Consider the following 17,120-nt stretch of genomic DNA (forward strand, 5'->3'; position numbering starts at 1 on the left):
CTCAGTAGCTAAGTTCCACTCCCTAACCCCAAACTAAAGTGATTGTATTTCCCAGCCTACTTAGAGTCAAGGATCTGGGATAGGACTGGAGAATGGCCATGATCTTGTGTAAGAGGCAACTCCAGTCCTTGCACATGTTGGACTCCATATTTCAAAATGAATTATTTGAGTACTAGTCTTTGTAAGTGAGAAAGTACTAACTCAATCAGTGATTTACAAGCTGATTCCTTCTGTGTGCTAGGGAAACAAAGGTGAGGAGGACACAGCTTTTGCTTTCTTGGAGTTTACATGTCATGGGGAAAGAGGAGTCAAGCACACAAAGAAGCACAGCAGAAGCCAAGATAAGAGATGTACAAACAAAATGCAATTAGAATTAAAGGAAGAAAAATAATGTCGTGATGGGGAAATGAAGAACAGGTGTCAGGAAGGAGCTGGACATTTAGAATTAACCTTGAAGAAGGCATAGAATTTCAATGGGTAGATATGTAGAGGAAAAGTGGATAACATTCGGGTGGGGGACAGCAAAAGCAAGGTTGCTGAGATGGAAATGTGTGTGGCATATTTGGAGAACAGAAACTAGTTTAGTCTGGCTGGGGTTGAGGACAGGAGTAGGAGATAAAAACACAGGTTGGTGGCCTGCTGCTGAATGCCAGGGTGAGGAATTTGCCCTTAATTCTTTAGGCAGTGGGAAGCTATTGAAGTCTTTGGAGCAGGGCAGTGATTGATCAGACCTGTGTGTAAGATGTTTAGTCCCCCAGCTGTTAACTCGGAGAAATAAATGTTGGGTTTAACATATCTGTGGATTCTCCAAATGAAGATGCTCATTAACACTTGGAACGGGCGGGGTTTGCGGGGGAGGTCTGTATTCGGAAGAAAGGTGTGGTTAAGGTCTTTGTAGCCTTAGTTTCTTCATCTGTAAACCAGGATTGTTTGGGGAATTAAAGATAATGCTTTGAAACACACTTGTCACAGTGCCTGTCTCATAATGGGCATGTGGGACATATCTGGTAATGGTCGCTGTCGTGGTGGTAGAATCAGTAAGTAGAAGCTGTATAGCTCGTTCTTCCTTATAATCCTTTTTGTTCTTCCCAGAATTCTGCCATGAGTTCAGGAAATAAAACCAATGGCACACCCTTGCTTCAGCCATAATTGCTCCTCTCTCAAGATGATCAAGACTATCTATATTGGGTCAAGCAGTTGTACTGACTCCTTTGTCCCTTAAGATAACCACTCTACTAGGAAACCTCTTAGCCCCTGGTAAATAGAGTTCTGTTTAGTGTCCCTTTGTTTTGTCTGCTGTGTCCAGACATTGCAATTCAAAAAAGCTATAACTCTGAATAATGAATGAATGATGGAGCTTAAAAACATGTAAAATGCTATTTATTACTTCAGGATCTATAGAGAGTATGTATCTAGTTATATATATGAGTACATAACATGCATGCATACAGAACTTTATACATACATGTTCCTAAACAATATATAGCATAAATATAATGATATAGGTAGCAATATATATATATATGTATATATATTTCATGGGTATTAAAAACACCAAATTCAGAGATCTTGTTACTTCCTAGAAAGAGGGTAGCAAGGGGACTATAACTGAGAAGGATACACTGAGGTCTTTACCTATATCTGTAATACTTTATGTATATGTATTTTAGCTGAATGTTGGATTGGTGGGTGTTTATTATCTTCTACACAATTTGCACGTAATACATCGTATATTTACACATGCATTTTTAAGTTTTGGAGTGAAGAATGTAGGGTCTCTGTGTTTTACAAATGGTGAGGCTGAGCGGATGCTTGGGCACTTACAAAAGGGGAAACCCTGATATGGAGAAAATCCTTTGCAACTTGCATTTGATCCAGCCAGCAGACAAGCTGTCAAAACTCATGCACCAGAGTAGGGATGCCCCAAAATAAGCTGGATAATGGAAGAGAAAGAATCTCAAACACCACCTTGGAGGATGCCCACCCACAGGAAAAGTGACACTGAAGTAACACCAGCAGAGAAAAATCTAGAGGAACAGATGGGTTGCTAAAACAAAAACAAAGGAAATGCAATCCTTTACATTCCTAGGGAGAAAGGAAGTAATATAGCCTGTCAGTGACAGCAGGGAAGAAAGAAAGAGAAGACAGCTTGATTTGTCCAGAAAAAATATTTTTATTGACTTTAGCAAGAACAATTTTAGCAATGCAAGAAGCAATTGTGATGAAGAAACTTCTACTTCTAGCTATGAAAATTAACTGGAACTGGACTTGCCCTCTCACTGGTAAACAAGAAAATTGGGCAAAATGTATGAAACATTTGTTTTCATTGTACAACACACAGGGCAGGATTGTGGTCCCTGGGAGAAGAGAAGCAAGTGAAGTGATCCCTCCAGTATTCCTGGCTTTCTGCCTGGAGGCACTAGCCAGACCACAAGGAAGGAAGATCCAAGTATAGATACGACAATCTTGCTGAAACGAGGACCAAAAGATCAGAGTTTGTGGAGGCTGAGGTAGCTGGAATTTTTGAGGCAGAGTACTAAGAGAAGAGAAAGGTATGCAGAGAAAGAGCTCCGGAAATCTTGAGTCCCTTGAGTCTTAAGCTGAATACTAAACTGCGTAGGCTGCAACTCAATGAGATTCAGCAGAGAACTAGGTTGCTATACATTATATGCATACAAGCTCCTGAGCTGGGCTGGGAAACATTCAAGTTCCAACCAGGTAGAATGGAAAAACCTTGTTGAACCCTTGTGGCATTCAGAAAAGACCCTAAAGGAATTGCGCCTATGTGGTAGGGCTAAACTAGCCCTGAAATTAGAATTAAATGTCCAACAAACATTTTAAAAACAATTTTTAGCAGGATGTGGGCTTATAACTTTGGTAGCCATAAGATGACTTAGATTCTTGCACAAAAAAGAAAACCATTTTTAGTTGGAGAGATAATAAAATAAATTATTTAAGTTATAAAAATTTTATTGGAAAAGTATAAGGAAAAAACTAAAAAATGTATTTGACAAAAAAATAAAAGCTCTTCAATTAAGCCACTAAATAATTGCCCATTGAATAAAAAAATCTTTCTAACTACGTTAAAGTTCAATTGATTCAACTTGCAAAGGCTTTCTTCACCTTTAGAGGAATCATGCCCAATTGATACTTTGAAGGCATTTTGTCTCAAAAACTTTCAAACTTGTGAAAAAAAGTCTTATTTCATAACCTAAAAACTGAACTCATTAGTGTAGACATTGTTGAGTCTTTTACATCTGCCAAAGAAAAGCTTCAGCTAGATGTGAAAACACAGTTTCCATCACAATGAAGGGTTCTCCAACTTCAACTTCTCTATGTTAAGTCAAGTCTGGATTTATTGAAATTTTAAAGCAAGAAACTGATCTTTCTTCTATTGCTTCGTTCCTCTTATATCATACATATTGGAGATAATTGTGTTCAGTTTTTTTAACAGTGTCATGGACATAGTTGTTAAAATTGTTCTATGTGTGTGCAAATGCTATGAATCATCAGCCTGTGGAACTATAGAAAGAAATAGAAGAAAATCAGTGTAATGATCTTGTTCTTTTTCAAAGCTCATTGGTTGAGTAGTGGAAGACCTTTACAAACATTATTGTACTGTTAACTCTAGTTCAAGATTTTCTTGAAATGAAAGGAATACCTGCCAAATATTCAATAATCAAAGACAAAAAGACAGCCATGTGATTTATGTTTTCTCACTGATATCTCACTGCATATGAATGAGATAAATCTGAAGTTCCAAGGAAGGAAAAATATATTTTGATCTAGCTAGAAGGTATAAGAATTTCTGTTGAAATTGAAAATTTTCATAACAATTTAACACATTTTAACATGAATTAATATACAGATGATTCTCACTAAAAGCAACAGCACTATGTAAATTAGTTGCAAAAACTAAAAGAAAACTATGAATAACTAAATATTAATGAATTTATAGTTGCTTTTAAATTTATGCAACACTCCTTTGAATTCAATGTTAATAATTCTGAGTTGAACACAAGCATTAATGAATTACTTAAACACAATTTTGAAACTGATAGGATTTGCTTCGAAGTCAGGTAATTTCTTCTAAAGTAAAGGAACCAAGTTTGACAATATGGATGCAAATATTAAAAGAATGATTTTTGAAACTCAACTCAGTCATTGGGAAAGTTTTAAGTATGTTTGGAATAACTTGGGCATGTGAATTTACTTTTTAAACTATCAATTTTATGAAATATAAATGCAGATCAAATATTTCTGATGCAAGTTTAGCATATGAATTGAAAAGTACTCTAAGTTTAAAAATACACACTAGATTTAGAAGATTTCACATAAAAATGTGAAATATATAATTAATAATTTTTATGTTGAATTGATAATATTTTGGAGGTATTTGGTTAAATAAATGTATTATTAAAATGAATTTCATCTGTTTATTTTTTCTTTTTTAATGTGACTACTAAACATTTAAACTTATTATGTGACTCAACAATTGTGTTGTGCATTATATTTCTTTTTTTTGAGTTTTATTGAGCTATAATCAATATATAGCCCTGTATCATATTTTTATAAGCAGGTCTGCTCTGAAGTAGAGGCTTTAGAGGCTGACTCTGAAACCAGATAGCCTAAATTCAAATCTAGTCTCTGACACCTCTTAGTTGTGTACCTTGGACAAGTTGTTTACCATCTCCATGCTTCAGTTTTTCCCTTCTAAAAGTGGTGGATAACAGTAGTTTTTACCTTATAGGGTTATTATGAGAATATTTATATAGTGTCTGGCACATAGTAATTACCATGTGTAATAGCTATTGGTGTGGTATTATTATTATTGTTATTATTATTATTGTTATTATTAACCAAGTGACCTTGAGAAGTTCCTTAACCATTAATTTACTCATTTGTAAAATTGTGATAATAGCATCTACCTTACAAAGTTTCTTCTTGAATTAAATGAGATAAGATACATACAACTGCTTGACTGGAGGTAGGTGCCCACCACATGCTTGCTGAATCTTCTAGATCTTAACTGGTATTCAGAAGCCTCTGTTATCTGGCTCAGCTCACCGTTCTTAAATTCAAAAGTGTGTGAAGGAAGATGTAAACCATTAAGTGCTCTTTAGTTGTTAAATGATATTTTTATTCATCTCCACCATGAAACTCCTGCGAGAATTTGTTCTCTAGGCCTTACTAGGGGCCTCCCCAGTTCTACTCTCTTACCATCTAGACTATAGGCCCACTTTTCCATGAGGCCCTCAGTGTGGACTCCAGCCCCAGTCTGATCCCCCTCTCTTCTCTACATTCCTGAAGCATTTCCTACCCACTGTGTATATTTGGCATTTAGTCATATGCTACCTTATATTGTTTAAAGTAATCATGTGTATGTCTCCTGGTCAAGTTAGGGCAAATGTTTTATAACTTGTGAATTTTCCAGAAGCACGGGATAATTGCTCAAAAAATATTTGGAAAACAAGTGGAAACATTTGGAAAAATTAGGGGGAAAACCTGTTTTAACTAGGGAGCTCCCAGGGTCTTCTGTGAAGAACAATGAGTGTCACTGAAGAGATAAAGCCTTAAGCAAAAGTTTGAGATAAGTGTGAAAAGGCAGAACACAGCTGATAAGGGAAGTAAGAGGGGTAGAGGTGGTAGCTGCAGACAGAGCAAAGGTCAGGGAGCCAAGTGGACAACTCCCTGTAGGACAGTCCTAGAACTCAAGGCAAAGCTCCTCTCTCCATAGTCCCTCCAACAGCTATTTCTAGCCACATCCAATTTTAGAAAGCCACCCAAGGTCTCCTCCCAATTAGTTCTCTTGCCAATCTCAGACAGCTTATCCCCAGAGCTTTCTTGCCCTAGTCCTGGGAGTCTTCCCCACACCAAGGTAGGTATTGAAGATGTTTGGAAGTCCTTCTCTCTACAGTAGTCTTGCTGACCACCTAAAGATGAGTGAGGTCAGATGCCCTCCTCTCCTGCCTTCTGCACTCACAGATCCCCCTATGAGTAGAAGATACCTTACCACCTGGGTCATTGTATTATAGAATATAAACATAGTGCCTGCTCCCTAACAGGCACTCTATAACCACTGAATGGACTAATGTCACTTGGTTGATTCTTGTTTTGGCCATAGTGGAGGTAAAACACGGCTAATGTGTATCGAAAGAAGCTTTTGTTCAATCATGACTCATGGACTTAACTCTCAACACAAGGTTCAAGTTTGTTTTGCATTTTTGTGGTTCCAAGATGATGGTGAATTGGCAAGGAGAAAGGGAGGCAGCATGGTGGGAGTCAGGAGAGGCATGATTCAGGCCCTATAACTAACTTCAGTGTGAGTTTGGGTGCCAACCCACTTGGGCTTGCAAAATACAGAGGTACCTTCCCGCCTCAAAATTCTATTCTAAACGTAGACTGTTGTCATTAGGCATGATGCACCAATGACAATCATGACTGGAAGGGGACTGACCCTCACCACAGGTCACTAATCACTGACCTTGAGGAAGTAGGACACCTCAAGTCTGGCTACCTTGGCCACCAGGCTCAGGGACATAAGACTAGCAGAGACCAGCACACATGGAGAGGGACTAAGCTACCTTGGTCACTTGCTCATGCTCTCTTAATTCACCAAGGTACAGCCAGACTCCCTCTCTTTCTTTCTAACTTTATTCCCAGCCCCCAAGCCAAAATGTGATTACATAATTAAGCACTCAGTAAGTTTTCTCTGATGCTGATTTTTAATGAAGTTGGCCAATGCTGCTTCCTGTTTTGAAAAAAGGCAAACCCATTTAAAAAGCTAGTCCGTGCACCCAATACCCACAGCGTTTTAGAAACCAAATGGGCATTTAAAGTATTTTAGAGGGAAAATAATCAGATGGAAATAGGGTAAAGTTCTCACAACAGAGAGGGTAGCTGTTGAAAAGGGCAACCTTAGGACCAGGATATGATTGTGATACGAAAACTAGTACTTGTCTGTTTATCTATCTATCTATCTATCTATCTATCTATCTATCTATCTATCTATCTATCTACCTACCTACCAACATACCAACATACCTACCCTACCTATTCTCAGATTACCCCCTTCAGCTTGGTCTCCCTCCTCTGTTATCTCTGGGCATCCAGGCCGATCTCCAACATAGTCTTCATTATAAGACACTGTAACCTCCTCTTTGCTTTACTGTCTCCCTGATTAGACTAGACCATAAGCTCTTTGAAGGTAGGACTATGTATGAACCATCACTGTATTTCTAGTGTCTTGCACAGTCACTTATAGAAGTTCAATAAATGTTGATGAACTAATTAGTTAGGTATAGGTTGGGGATAGAACCATCCCAACCAACTGGCATTGACATGTTGCTACAGAATACGGCTGGTTTTGTCTCCAGTTCTGTCCTGGACAAAAGCCTTAAGCTCCTCAGATACTCTCTGACCTGGGCCCTGCATCCACACACAGACTCATATTATTCTCTCTCCCTCTTGACTTGGACTCTTCAACTCCAAGCTCCATGTGCTCCCTGTTTTGGAAATCTGTTTCCTGTTTAAACCCACTTGGTTCTTTTCCATTCTTGTCTCTGCCCTCCTCATCATTATGTGTTGCATTATAGCCAATTCCATTACCACCCCCCTACATTAGCCTCTGACCCATTAGTCGAGAGAGTGTCTCTGAAAACTGAGGCCGGATGGAATGATATCTGTAAAGCTCTCTCGGGGAGTGTCTCAGGTGACTGGGACCTATTGGAATGATAATAGTTATCTCCCCTGGGAGGATACAGTAACAGTGTCTTGGGGCTATGTGGAGGAAGTGTGAAGGCACAGGATGTGTTGGAACACAAAGGGAATGCTAATGGAAAAGGTCTTAAGGCACACATAAGTCACGGGTTACAAATTGATTGACAGCAGTAAAACAGTTTCACTTCTTTTCAATTTTCTCAATAAAAGCCATGCGCTGACCCGATTCTGGGCTCACTCAGTCTTCTCTGGCTGAGTCCCTTGGTCTCGCTCTTAATCTTACTTTTGTCTCTTGCTCTTATTCAATCTGCGTCGCCCCTTAAGAGAAACCTGTATGCCCTTGCCACGCTGGACGTGACAATTATGTGTGCTACATTTTTGGGTGCATGTTTCTGGGTCTATTTTTGCATGCATGAGTGTGTTCCCTTGTCTCCTCCACTCAGGTCAAAGTTCCACAGACGGCCGTGGCTCTCCATCAGACTCACTGCAGTGCTGTGTGCACAGTGGAGGTTGCCTCCTTCACTGGTCCAAAGCCTGTTTGGACAATTCACAATCCCTGTAGTCTGCAGCCATCACTGCATGAGGCCAATTTGTATAGCTCTTCCTGTAGTTATTCATTTCCACTGTATACTGAGCCCCGTACTGGATCTATGCTGTTATTGAATACTAAGGGATTTCACTTCTGTCTCAAGGATGTCTGATAGGAGGTGGTGTGTCATGGCCTCAACAAGTTCAAAACAATTAAACAAAATGTGACATCTCAGCTGGGTTGAAACATCTCTACAATTCCCCATTGTACCTCCATGGGAAGAAGGAGTACGTTTTGGAGCTTGGCCTTTCAAGGATTGGGATTTACTAAAACACTGAGACTCTGTTGCAAAGAGAAAACTATCTTTACGTAAGGTTGTAACTCTTGAGTACCCATCAGCAGGGTATATGCTTTTATGGTTTATTTATTAATTTTTTTTAAAAAATTGAAAGTTGTGTGAAACCCCTTTCGTTCTCATCCAGTGATCTGAACCTGAGAAGCGCTGACCAAGGTTAATGGTACTATCTGTGACCACAGCATGGATGGAAGGGAATTGGTCTACAAAGGAATCAGATTTGTGACCTTGGTCCTATTAGCACTCACCCAAGTAGGATGTGGGCCCAGAAGCCTGGCAAAGCTGGAGCTGGGTGACCATGAACTTGAGAAAGAGCAGGCTATCTTGCAGATGACCAATTACAGGTCCCTATGGCTTCTGGAGCAGTCTGATCCCAGAGCTCTGGTGACCACCTTCCTCCCAAAAATAGCTTCCTGTTTGAAATGATCTTCCTTACTTCAGCAGGTGGAAATAAGTCGAGCTAAATGCCTTTACAAGAGTGAGTCACGATGGTTAAGACCAGGGGACTGAGAAGTAGGCATATCTGAGTCTGTATCCCAGCCCTGCTCTCTGGCCTTGGCAAAGTTGCTTAACTTCTCTAAACCTTATTTCCTCATGTTTAAAAAGAGGATGGTGACAGCACCGACTTCATGTTTTCCAGGGGGTTAAATGAGAAAAAGCATGTAAGGTGCTTAGCACTGTGCTTGGCATGTAGTTAGGTGCTCATTCAATGGCAGCTCTTTTTCATATATTAATAACATAAAGAATAGTAATAATGGGAAGTTATATTTAAAATGACTATAGCAATACAGGGCCCAGCTGTGCTCTCAGGCCATATCCCCAGTCACTCCGGCCTGCCTTCTCCCACGGTGACCCAGGACGGTGATGCCAGCTCTGTCCAGGGCTGCTGAGTGAGGTAAGAATCTCCGCCAGGATCAGGCTGCCTGCCCATGACTCCTGAGCTGGCAGCTGTAAGAGGAGGAGCACGGGGGGCAGGGGAAAATGGAGTGTTAATGGGCGTGCCAGGACTCTGGAGAGGAAGCAGGTTTGTGGTGGGCTGAGGGCGGGGTCAGGAAGAGGGGATGGGCAGAATTTGAGAGGTTTTTAACAGGAAGGAAGGCAGTTGAGAAAAAATAATCTACCCTGTGTCTTATTGGCTTCTTGATGTCACTTTCTGGAAATGAAGAATCAGAAAGAAAAAACCAACGTAAGGCTTTTCGGGTGTCACACAATATCAGGTCTTTCTCTCTTTGATTTCTTCTTTTTGGGGGGTGGTGGAGGGGATCTCACCACTGTCCCATCTGCAGCTCCAAAAAAGAAAAATGGGCTATGTTTTACAACTGGTCAGACTGTTAGACCAAGATCTAACGTGCCTTTTTCACCCTAAAAGCCTTGTTGCACAACCTGTGTTATTTCCACAGGCAGCTGAAGTAATTCTGCTCTTGAAATCCTGCCCCGTGTGACTTGTTTTTTTTCTTGTTTGTTCACCCAGTAATTAAATAGTCATGACAGAACAGTACCCTAGTTCTGTGGGGCATGGACCTGGGAGGTCATCAGCAGCTAACACGGCATCTCTAGAGAGAACACGCTGTATCCTGGGTACTTGGGACTGCAGTAACAGAACTGGTCCCTACCCTCAGGGAATGCCTAGTGTCCCTCTTCAGCCATCAGCTATCCAACTGTAGCTCAGGGCAGATTGAATGACCCACCAAAGCCATGCCCCATGGAACCCTGGGGAGGTTCTCTTATCACAAACAGGAAGCAAAAGTCACAGCAGAGCAGGATTTCAAAAGTCAAGTTTCTTTAGCACCTTGGAAACACCCACCACACCTCTCCAGCCTCCCCATGATTTCACCTCTTGTCTCTGCTCAACTGCTCACTTTTCCGGATTTTTTCAGATTTTAGTCTCCAAACTTTAATCAGGCTTTCTTGGGGGGAGTGGAGGCAGAAGTAAAAGATTTAACCAATTCATTTGACCCTGCGTCTCCTCACATCCCCATGAAATGGCCTATTGTTTGGAATAGTCTGAAAAATAAACATCGGTTGTGCTGTCCTCACCTCAAATTTTGTGCATTTGAAATCAACCCTTCATCCTCATCTCCAACATCAGCTCAGTTTCCTCAATTCTATTAAACAGTACCACCATTTATCCAGTTGTCCAGGTTAATCTTTGACTCACACCGCTAGCGTCACAGCCACCTACAGATTTGGCTGATTCTGGATTCATCTGAAATATCACTCTACTGGCCCCTCATCGCCGTCACTCCCATATAGTTCAAGCCTTTATCACATCCTCATGCCTGGACCTCGGTAACACCACCCCACACACACACACACCAGACCTCCCCAACTCACCCCACGCTGCCCAGCATGTCAAAATTAATCCACCCAGAGCACAGATTTCATCAGTCCCTTTTCTGCACAGAAGCCTCATCATTGCCTGTGGTGCAAAGTCCAGCCGGACACCCAGCCTGGCATTCCCCACATTTTTCTGCACTTCGGCTGCCACTTCTGTAGGCAATCTCCTCACTCCCCAAAGGCAACCACTGATCCCTCTTGCCAGGCTATTTTTAATACTGCACTGTGCTTGGTATATGGGAGATGCTAACTCTCACTTAGAAAGGGAGAGGGGGAGGGAAGGAGGAAGGAAGTGTTCAGCTCCATCGCCACAAAACATTCCAGTGCTTTCGCGGCTCTGAACTGCCCCACCATCTGTGTGTCCACGCCACTCATTCAAAAATGAACAACAAGACCAAAAACCTGTATTACGAAAATTTCCAAACTTCCATATAAAGCCCTCATGAACCCACTTGCCAGGTTCAGCAGCCATCAAGTTTTACACTATTTTATTTCATCTGTCCTCTACCTTGGGGGGTGGGGGTGGGGGAAGCCATTTTAAAGCAAATTCTAGGCATTATGTCAATCTATTCTCAAATACCTCAGTATGCATCACAAAAAAGGACATTTTCTTACATAGCCCCACAATGCCATGATCACACCTAATAAAATCGCTAATAATTCCTTTCTGTCATCTATTGCTCAGCCTGTATTAAAGTTTCCCAGCTCTTTGAGGAAGACGCGGTCGCAGCTGCAGCGGAGGCTCCTTTCCCGCCAGCTCCTGCTCCTGACTCACCGCTGTTCTCTCTCGCCGAGGAACAAGTCAGCAAACCACAGCACAGCCATGGCTTTTCAAGATACCGGAAAGACACCCGTGGACCCAGAGGTGGCGGATTCACCAAATTAGAATTACGCTACAGTCGCAACGTAAAATCCTTGGAGAAGGTGTGTGCTGACTGGATCAGAGGCGCAAAGGAAAAGAAATCCCAAAGTGAAAGGGCCAGTTTGGATGCCTACCAAGACTCTGAGAATCACTACAAGAAAAACTCCCTGTGGGGAAGGTGCTAAGACTTGGGATCGGGTTTTTTTTTGTTTGTTTGTTTTTTTTAGAGCAGGATCCACAAGTGACTCAGTGACTTGCACTGTCCTTCTGAGATTGTTAAACAGATTACTTCCATCAGGATTGAGCCAGGAGTCAAGGTTGAAGTCATCACTGCAGATGCTTAAGTCAACTTTGTAAAATAATAATCAGTTGCTAAAAATTTTTTTCCCAAATTGTCTTTAAAAAATCGTTTTTAGAGTTGGGCATGTTATGCTCAGGATCCAAACAAGGTCACCCTTACTCAACATATTTGGTTATGTCTGTGAGTTCTCTTGACTTCCTTTAAACTAGAATAGTCCTTCCTTCACTACTCCCCCCCACCCTCCCCCCATACTATTAACTAAATAAATAAACAAGCCAGGTTAACTGCCCTGGAGAACGCCCACATTCTGGATTTGGCTGATTATGTCCTTGTGGTATCGTTTATAGACCACTCATTTCAACCCTCATACCTTGCCTTTCCCTGTCTTTGACCTAGCTTTTGCGTATGTGTATACAAGCTCCCAAAGAGAAAACCTGTGCGTGTGCGTGTGTGTGTGTCTTCAGTATTATGAAGAGTTTCACATGCCAGATCTACAATAAATACTTGCTGAAGAGCATTTATTAAGCTCCACTGTCTGCAGTATTGTGTCCTAGCAAGAGAGAGCCCAGACCTCTCTCCTGAACTCCAGCCTCCTTCCTCAGGTAATGCTCCTGGATAGTCAGGGTTGAGAACCTCTGCTTTAGTGCCTCAGCATACCTACTTGGCCCTGCTCCTCGTCCTCCTCCACTCCAATCCTTCCTCCAGAATGCTGCCTGGCTGTCCTTGTAAAACACCACCATGATCAAACACCCTGAGTAGCTCCCCTGTGTCTGTACAACAAAGGCCAAACTCCTCAGAGGAGCATCCGGACCCTTCAGTTGGCATTCTCATGTGTTACCTCCACCCTCAGCCATACCACACGCTTGAGATTTCCAGTACCTTTGCTATTTGCTCAGCCTGAAGTGGCTTTCCCCCCTCTTTCCTCTCCCACTTTAACTCTCCAGCAAATAGCTGATCTTTTTTTTTGTTTGTTTTAGAGACTCAGTGAAAATGTCACCTCTACAACTTCCTCAGGTGGAATTAATGGCTTCCCCTTTGTTCTCTTTGAAATTTGCCACATTACTCTGAGTTGCAATGAGTTAGTCACACATTTTCCTCCTTCAAAAGACTTTGAGTCTCAAGAAGATCTCTGTCTTGCACATATTTTTACCCTCATGACCCGGCCCATGTCAGGCAGTCAGTAAGTGTTGAATAAATGAATGAACAAACACCAAGACTCTTGCCAGCTTATTCTGTTTGCTGCTCCTGGGCCCGGTGGTCAAGAGCAGAGTCCCTGAGTCAGATGAGTTCAAATCCAGGTTCCGACCCTTACTAGCTGTATGGCCACTCACCAGAGGCTACCCTTATTCACCCTCTCTATGGCTTAGTCTCCTCATCTGTAAAATGGGGATATTGAGAGTACCTACCTCATAGAACGGCCAGGAGGATTAAATGAGCTTAGTCCATGTCAAGGGACCAGCATGGTGCCTGACAAATAGCAAGTACAGTAATACCTTGGTTTGCGAGCATAATTTGTTCCAGAAACAAACTACTTGTATTGCAAGACATCACTCGTTTACCAACTTAAACTATTAGAAATGTTTGTTCGTCTTGCGGAACACTCACGAAGCAAGTTACTTGCAATCCAAGGTTTTAGTATACTTGGTAACTGACCATTACTATTATGAGTTTACAAAACAGCCTTCCAATATATTGTTTGATACCACTTATGGAAAATTACGTGTGTGTGTGTGTGTGTGTGTGTGTTTAGAAAGAGGGCGAGAGACAGAAAGGTACAGAGAAACAGAGAGATACATGGAAGAATGTTCACTAGGGTGATGTTGAATGGTTTTTTACTTATATTTTTCTTTATTGTTAGACTGTTTTATAATAAATATTGATTTTTACATACACTTAGCCACTTCGACTCCCAAAATGCACACAACCACACATCTACACAGACACTCCAACCCGTAATATGCATACATTATACAAACCCCACAAGCGCACACAGAAAGTGCACAAACACACACACTCCCTCAGGAACCCAGGAACTCTGAGTCCAGATGTGACCCAACCTCAGGGACCTTGAGAACGTGCCTGCTCAGAGAGCATGTGGAGCTCAGGCCATCTCTGGCTCTCAGCCAGCAGAAAGGGGCAGGCACTCTGCCAGCTCTGGAACAAGGAAGTGACATTCCTATTCATCCAAGCCTTCAAGTAAACACCCGAGCTGGGTGTCTGGAGACAGACCCCCTTCTGAAATGCAGGCCCAAGTCTGTTTCTTGGTTCTCGGGGTGGAGGTCAGGAACAGGGCTGCAGCCTATAGCACAATACACAGAATACACACAGAGGGCTGTTGGGAAGTGACTACCTTCCTGGCCGTGGTTTTCAGAGCAGACGGGTACCCACTAACTGCTGTCAGAAAATGATTTATTTTTATTCTTATAAGTTTAGGAAATGCAGGAGGAGCTGGATGGAGGGAGCTAAATTCTACACTTTAATTGGCAGTTTCTTTTTTTCCCCCCCCACTGAAAAAGAAAACTTGTAGCCACTTTTGAACTGGCTTCGGCACTCAGGTTCTGGGGAGTTTAATATCAAATATATTATAATCAGCTCGCTCCGTGTTGGAGGGTATTGTGAGCCAGAAAAAGCAGGTGTCACCTGCCGTCCAGAAATCAAATCTGCTTTCCTATTGAAGGGAGCAAATGGGGACAAGTATCAGGACAGAAATGAGGAAAACCTCTGGACCTGCGAACCATCCCTGACCTTCGGAGAAGAAGCTGGGGAGAAGCAGCAATTAGAAGAGAGACCTGTCTAGTGCTGAAGACTCACACACGGTGGGCCCTGGTGCCAGGCCCTTGTTCTATATTCACTTTAGAGTCCACGTGGAGAGGTTCCAGGGTCAAGGAGCACCTATCAGTGCCCAGCTTGGGTCAGGAAAAGAAGGGACAATCTCTAATTTCCCAAAAGACCCTCTACCCTCAGAAAGCTTACATTGCAGTTAGGGAAATGGGATGGGGACTCATGAAACAATTAGAAAAAAGTCTCCAACTCCTATCTTGGGCAGTGGAGAACCTAAGTGTTGAAGAACTTTACAGAAATATGTAACTGACCAGGGCTACCATGTACAGCCACAGAGGTTGGACCATGCACAGTCTATACAACCAGATCTCCTTCAACACTTATGTAACACTAATGACTCCAACTACCATTGGCCAAATGAGGAAGGAGCATAACATTAACATCCAAAATTTTACTAACTTACTGCACAGTTTCCCAGTTTGTTCTCTTTCCTTTGTTGCGATATAATTTACATATTATAAAATTTACCATTCAAAAGTGCACAAGCCAGTGGTTTTTAGCATATGTGCAAGATTTTGCACCACTAATTCCAGAACATTGTCACCACTGAAAAAGAAACTCTGTACCTATTAAGTAGTCACTCCCCATTCACCTCTCCCCCAGCTCCTGTCAGCCACTCATCTATTGTCTGTCTCTATGGATTTGTCTATTCTGGACATTTCCTGTAAATGGAAACATACCACATGAGGCCTTTGTGCCTGGCTTCTTTTACTTAGCATGTTTCCAAGGTTCATCCATGTTGTAGCATATATAACCACTCCATTCCTTTTCTCAGTTCTCTCTGGGCATCCCAGATGGTGGTCCCCATGTGCTCAGGCACAAGTGTGCCCATGGACATCTGCTCCCCAGAAGCCACTTAGGAGAAGTGTGCCTCACAGCTGCTGCCTCTGTCTGCTTTGAGGATATTGTTCTCCTCCGGCCTCAGTACCGTCTTCTGGTATTCTTTAAACTGAAAACCCCTAAGGTGTCAAGTGATACTCAGTTCCCGTTGTTCCTTTCCTCCCGACATTGGAGCTGTATCCTGTGCAGACTTGGGGACATGGTCTCCCTTCCTGCCTGAGTGCTGCCCTGGTCCCCTGGGCCTTCAGCCTGTAACTCTGTTCCTCTCTGTTACCTGGAGGAGGTCCTGGTCTTCTGCTTCCCCATCTCTCTCATTCACTCTGACCCTAGAGACCAGGGTGGAAAGGAGCCCAAGATAAAACAAGCATGTCCTAAGACAAGAATTGGTGTGAAAGTAATGTATGAGAATGTGTTCCCAGGAAAAACCACCAGGGGTGTGGGAAAGTAGCATGGGAAACTCCCTGGAAGCCAAAAAGGGAGTGATAGCAAGTGAAGTCCTACAGAGGGTAACTAACTGCTGCTCAGCCCACAGGTGAGTGACAGTACAGGTCAGGCCTCGGAGTGTGGGGTTTTTATCTGCATCGGTCAGTCATTGGTTGAGGGCTGCTCCCTGGGTGTGTACAGTCCAGGCCCTTCAGCTCTCAGGAACCCCAAGTAGAGGACATCCTGGTCACCAGAGAGTAGCCCATTGACATTGTGACAAACATGCTGGCTGTTAGAAGTGAAAACACACAGGTTCTATAACACGCTCTTTTTTGAGGTATCCCTTTGTTTACTAAAATCAGAACCTAGCACATATGATCATGTAGCACAGTATGCTGAGACTCAGTAAATATTTGTTGATAGATATATGATTGATTGATCAACCAACGGATCCACAGACAGACTTCACTGGAGTCCTCAAAGTAATTTTCTTTACAACCATGAAACACTTGAAAAGATGGAATATGTTATACACAGCTGGCTAAGTCTTTCCCACTTACTGTACGTACTTTGGCCTGTGCAAAGGAAAATGGAGGCAGTACCTGCTAGATTGTTGGTGTAAAGGAAGGAAACAGACATTCAGGGAAATCGACTTCATGAAGTTCCAGGTGACAAAGGTGATTGGCAACAAAAGAGCCTACATTTGATAAGCCAGGGATTCAGCCTAATGGACTTCTCACCCTGGATGCTAGAAAACTCCCTCTCTGACATCTGGAATGGGTCTCACTTCCTTTTTTTTCTATGAGTATAGAAGCCGAGGGGATAGAGGACAGTTCTCTGACTGACTTGGGCATATTACTGAACCTCTACATTTTTCCGCTTCCTCAACTGCTTTGCCCACATCCCAAGGTTG

General features: G+C 42.3%; 1 pseudogene; it reads left to right on the forward strand.

Annotated features, from left to right (window-relative positions):
* Positions 1-11,486: 11,486 nt before the first annotated feature.
* LOC109379147 (40S ribosomal protein S20 pseudogene) lies at positions 11,487-12,579 on the forward strand (annotated as a pseudogene).
* Positions 12,580-17,120: the final 4,541 nt, after the last annotated feature.

Source organism: Hipposideros armiger, unplaced genomic scaffold (genome assembly GCF_001890085.2).
Source record: "Hipposideros armiger isolate ML-2016 unplaced genomic scaffold, ASM189008v1 scaffold_22, whole genome shotgun sequence".
NCBI lineage: Eukaryota > Metazoa > Chordata > Mammalia > Chiroptera > Hipposideridae > Hipposideros > Hipposideros armiger.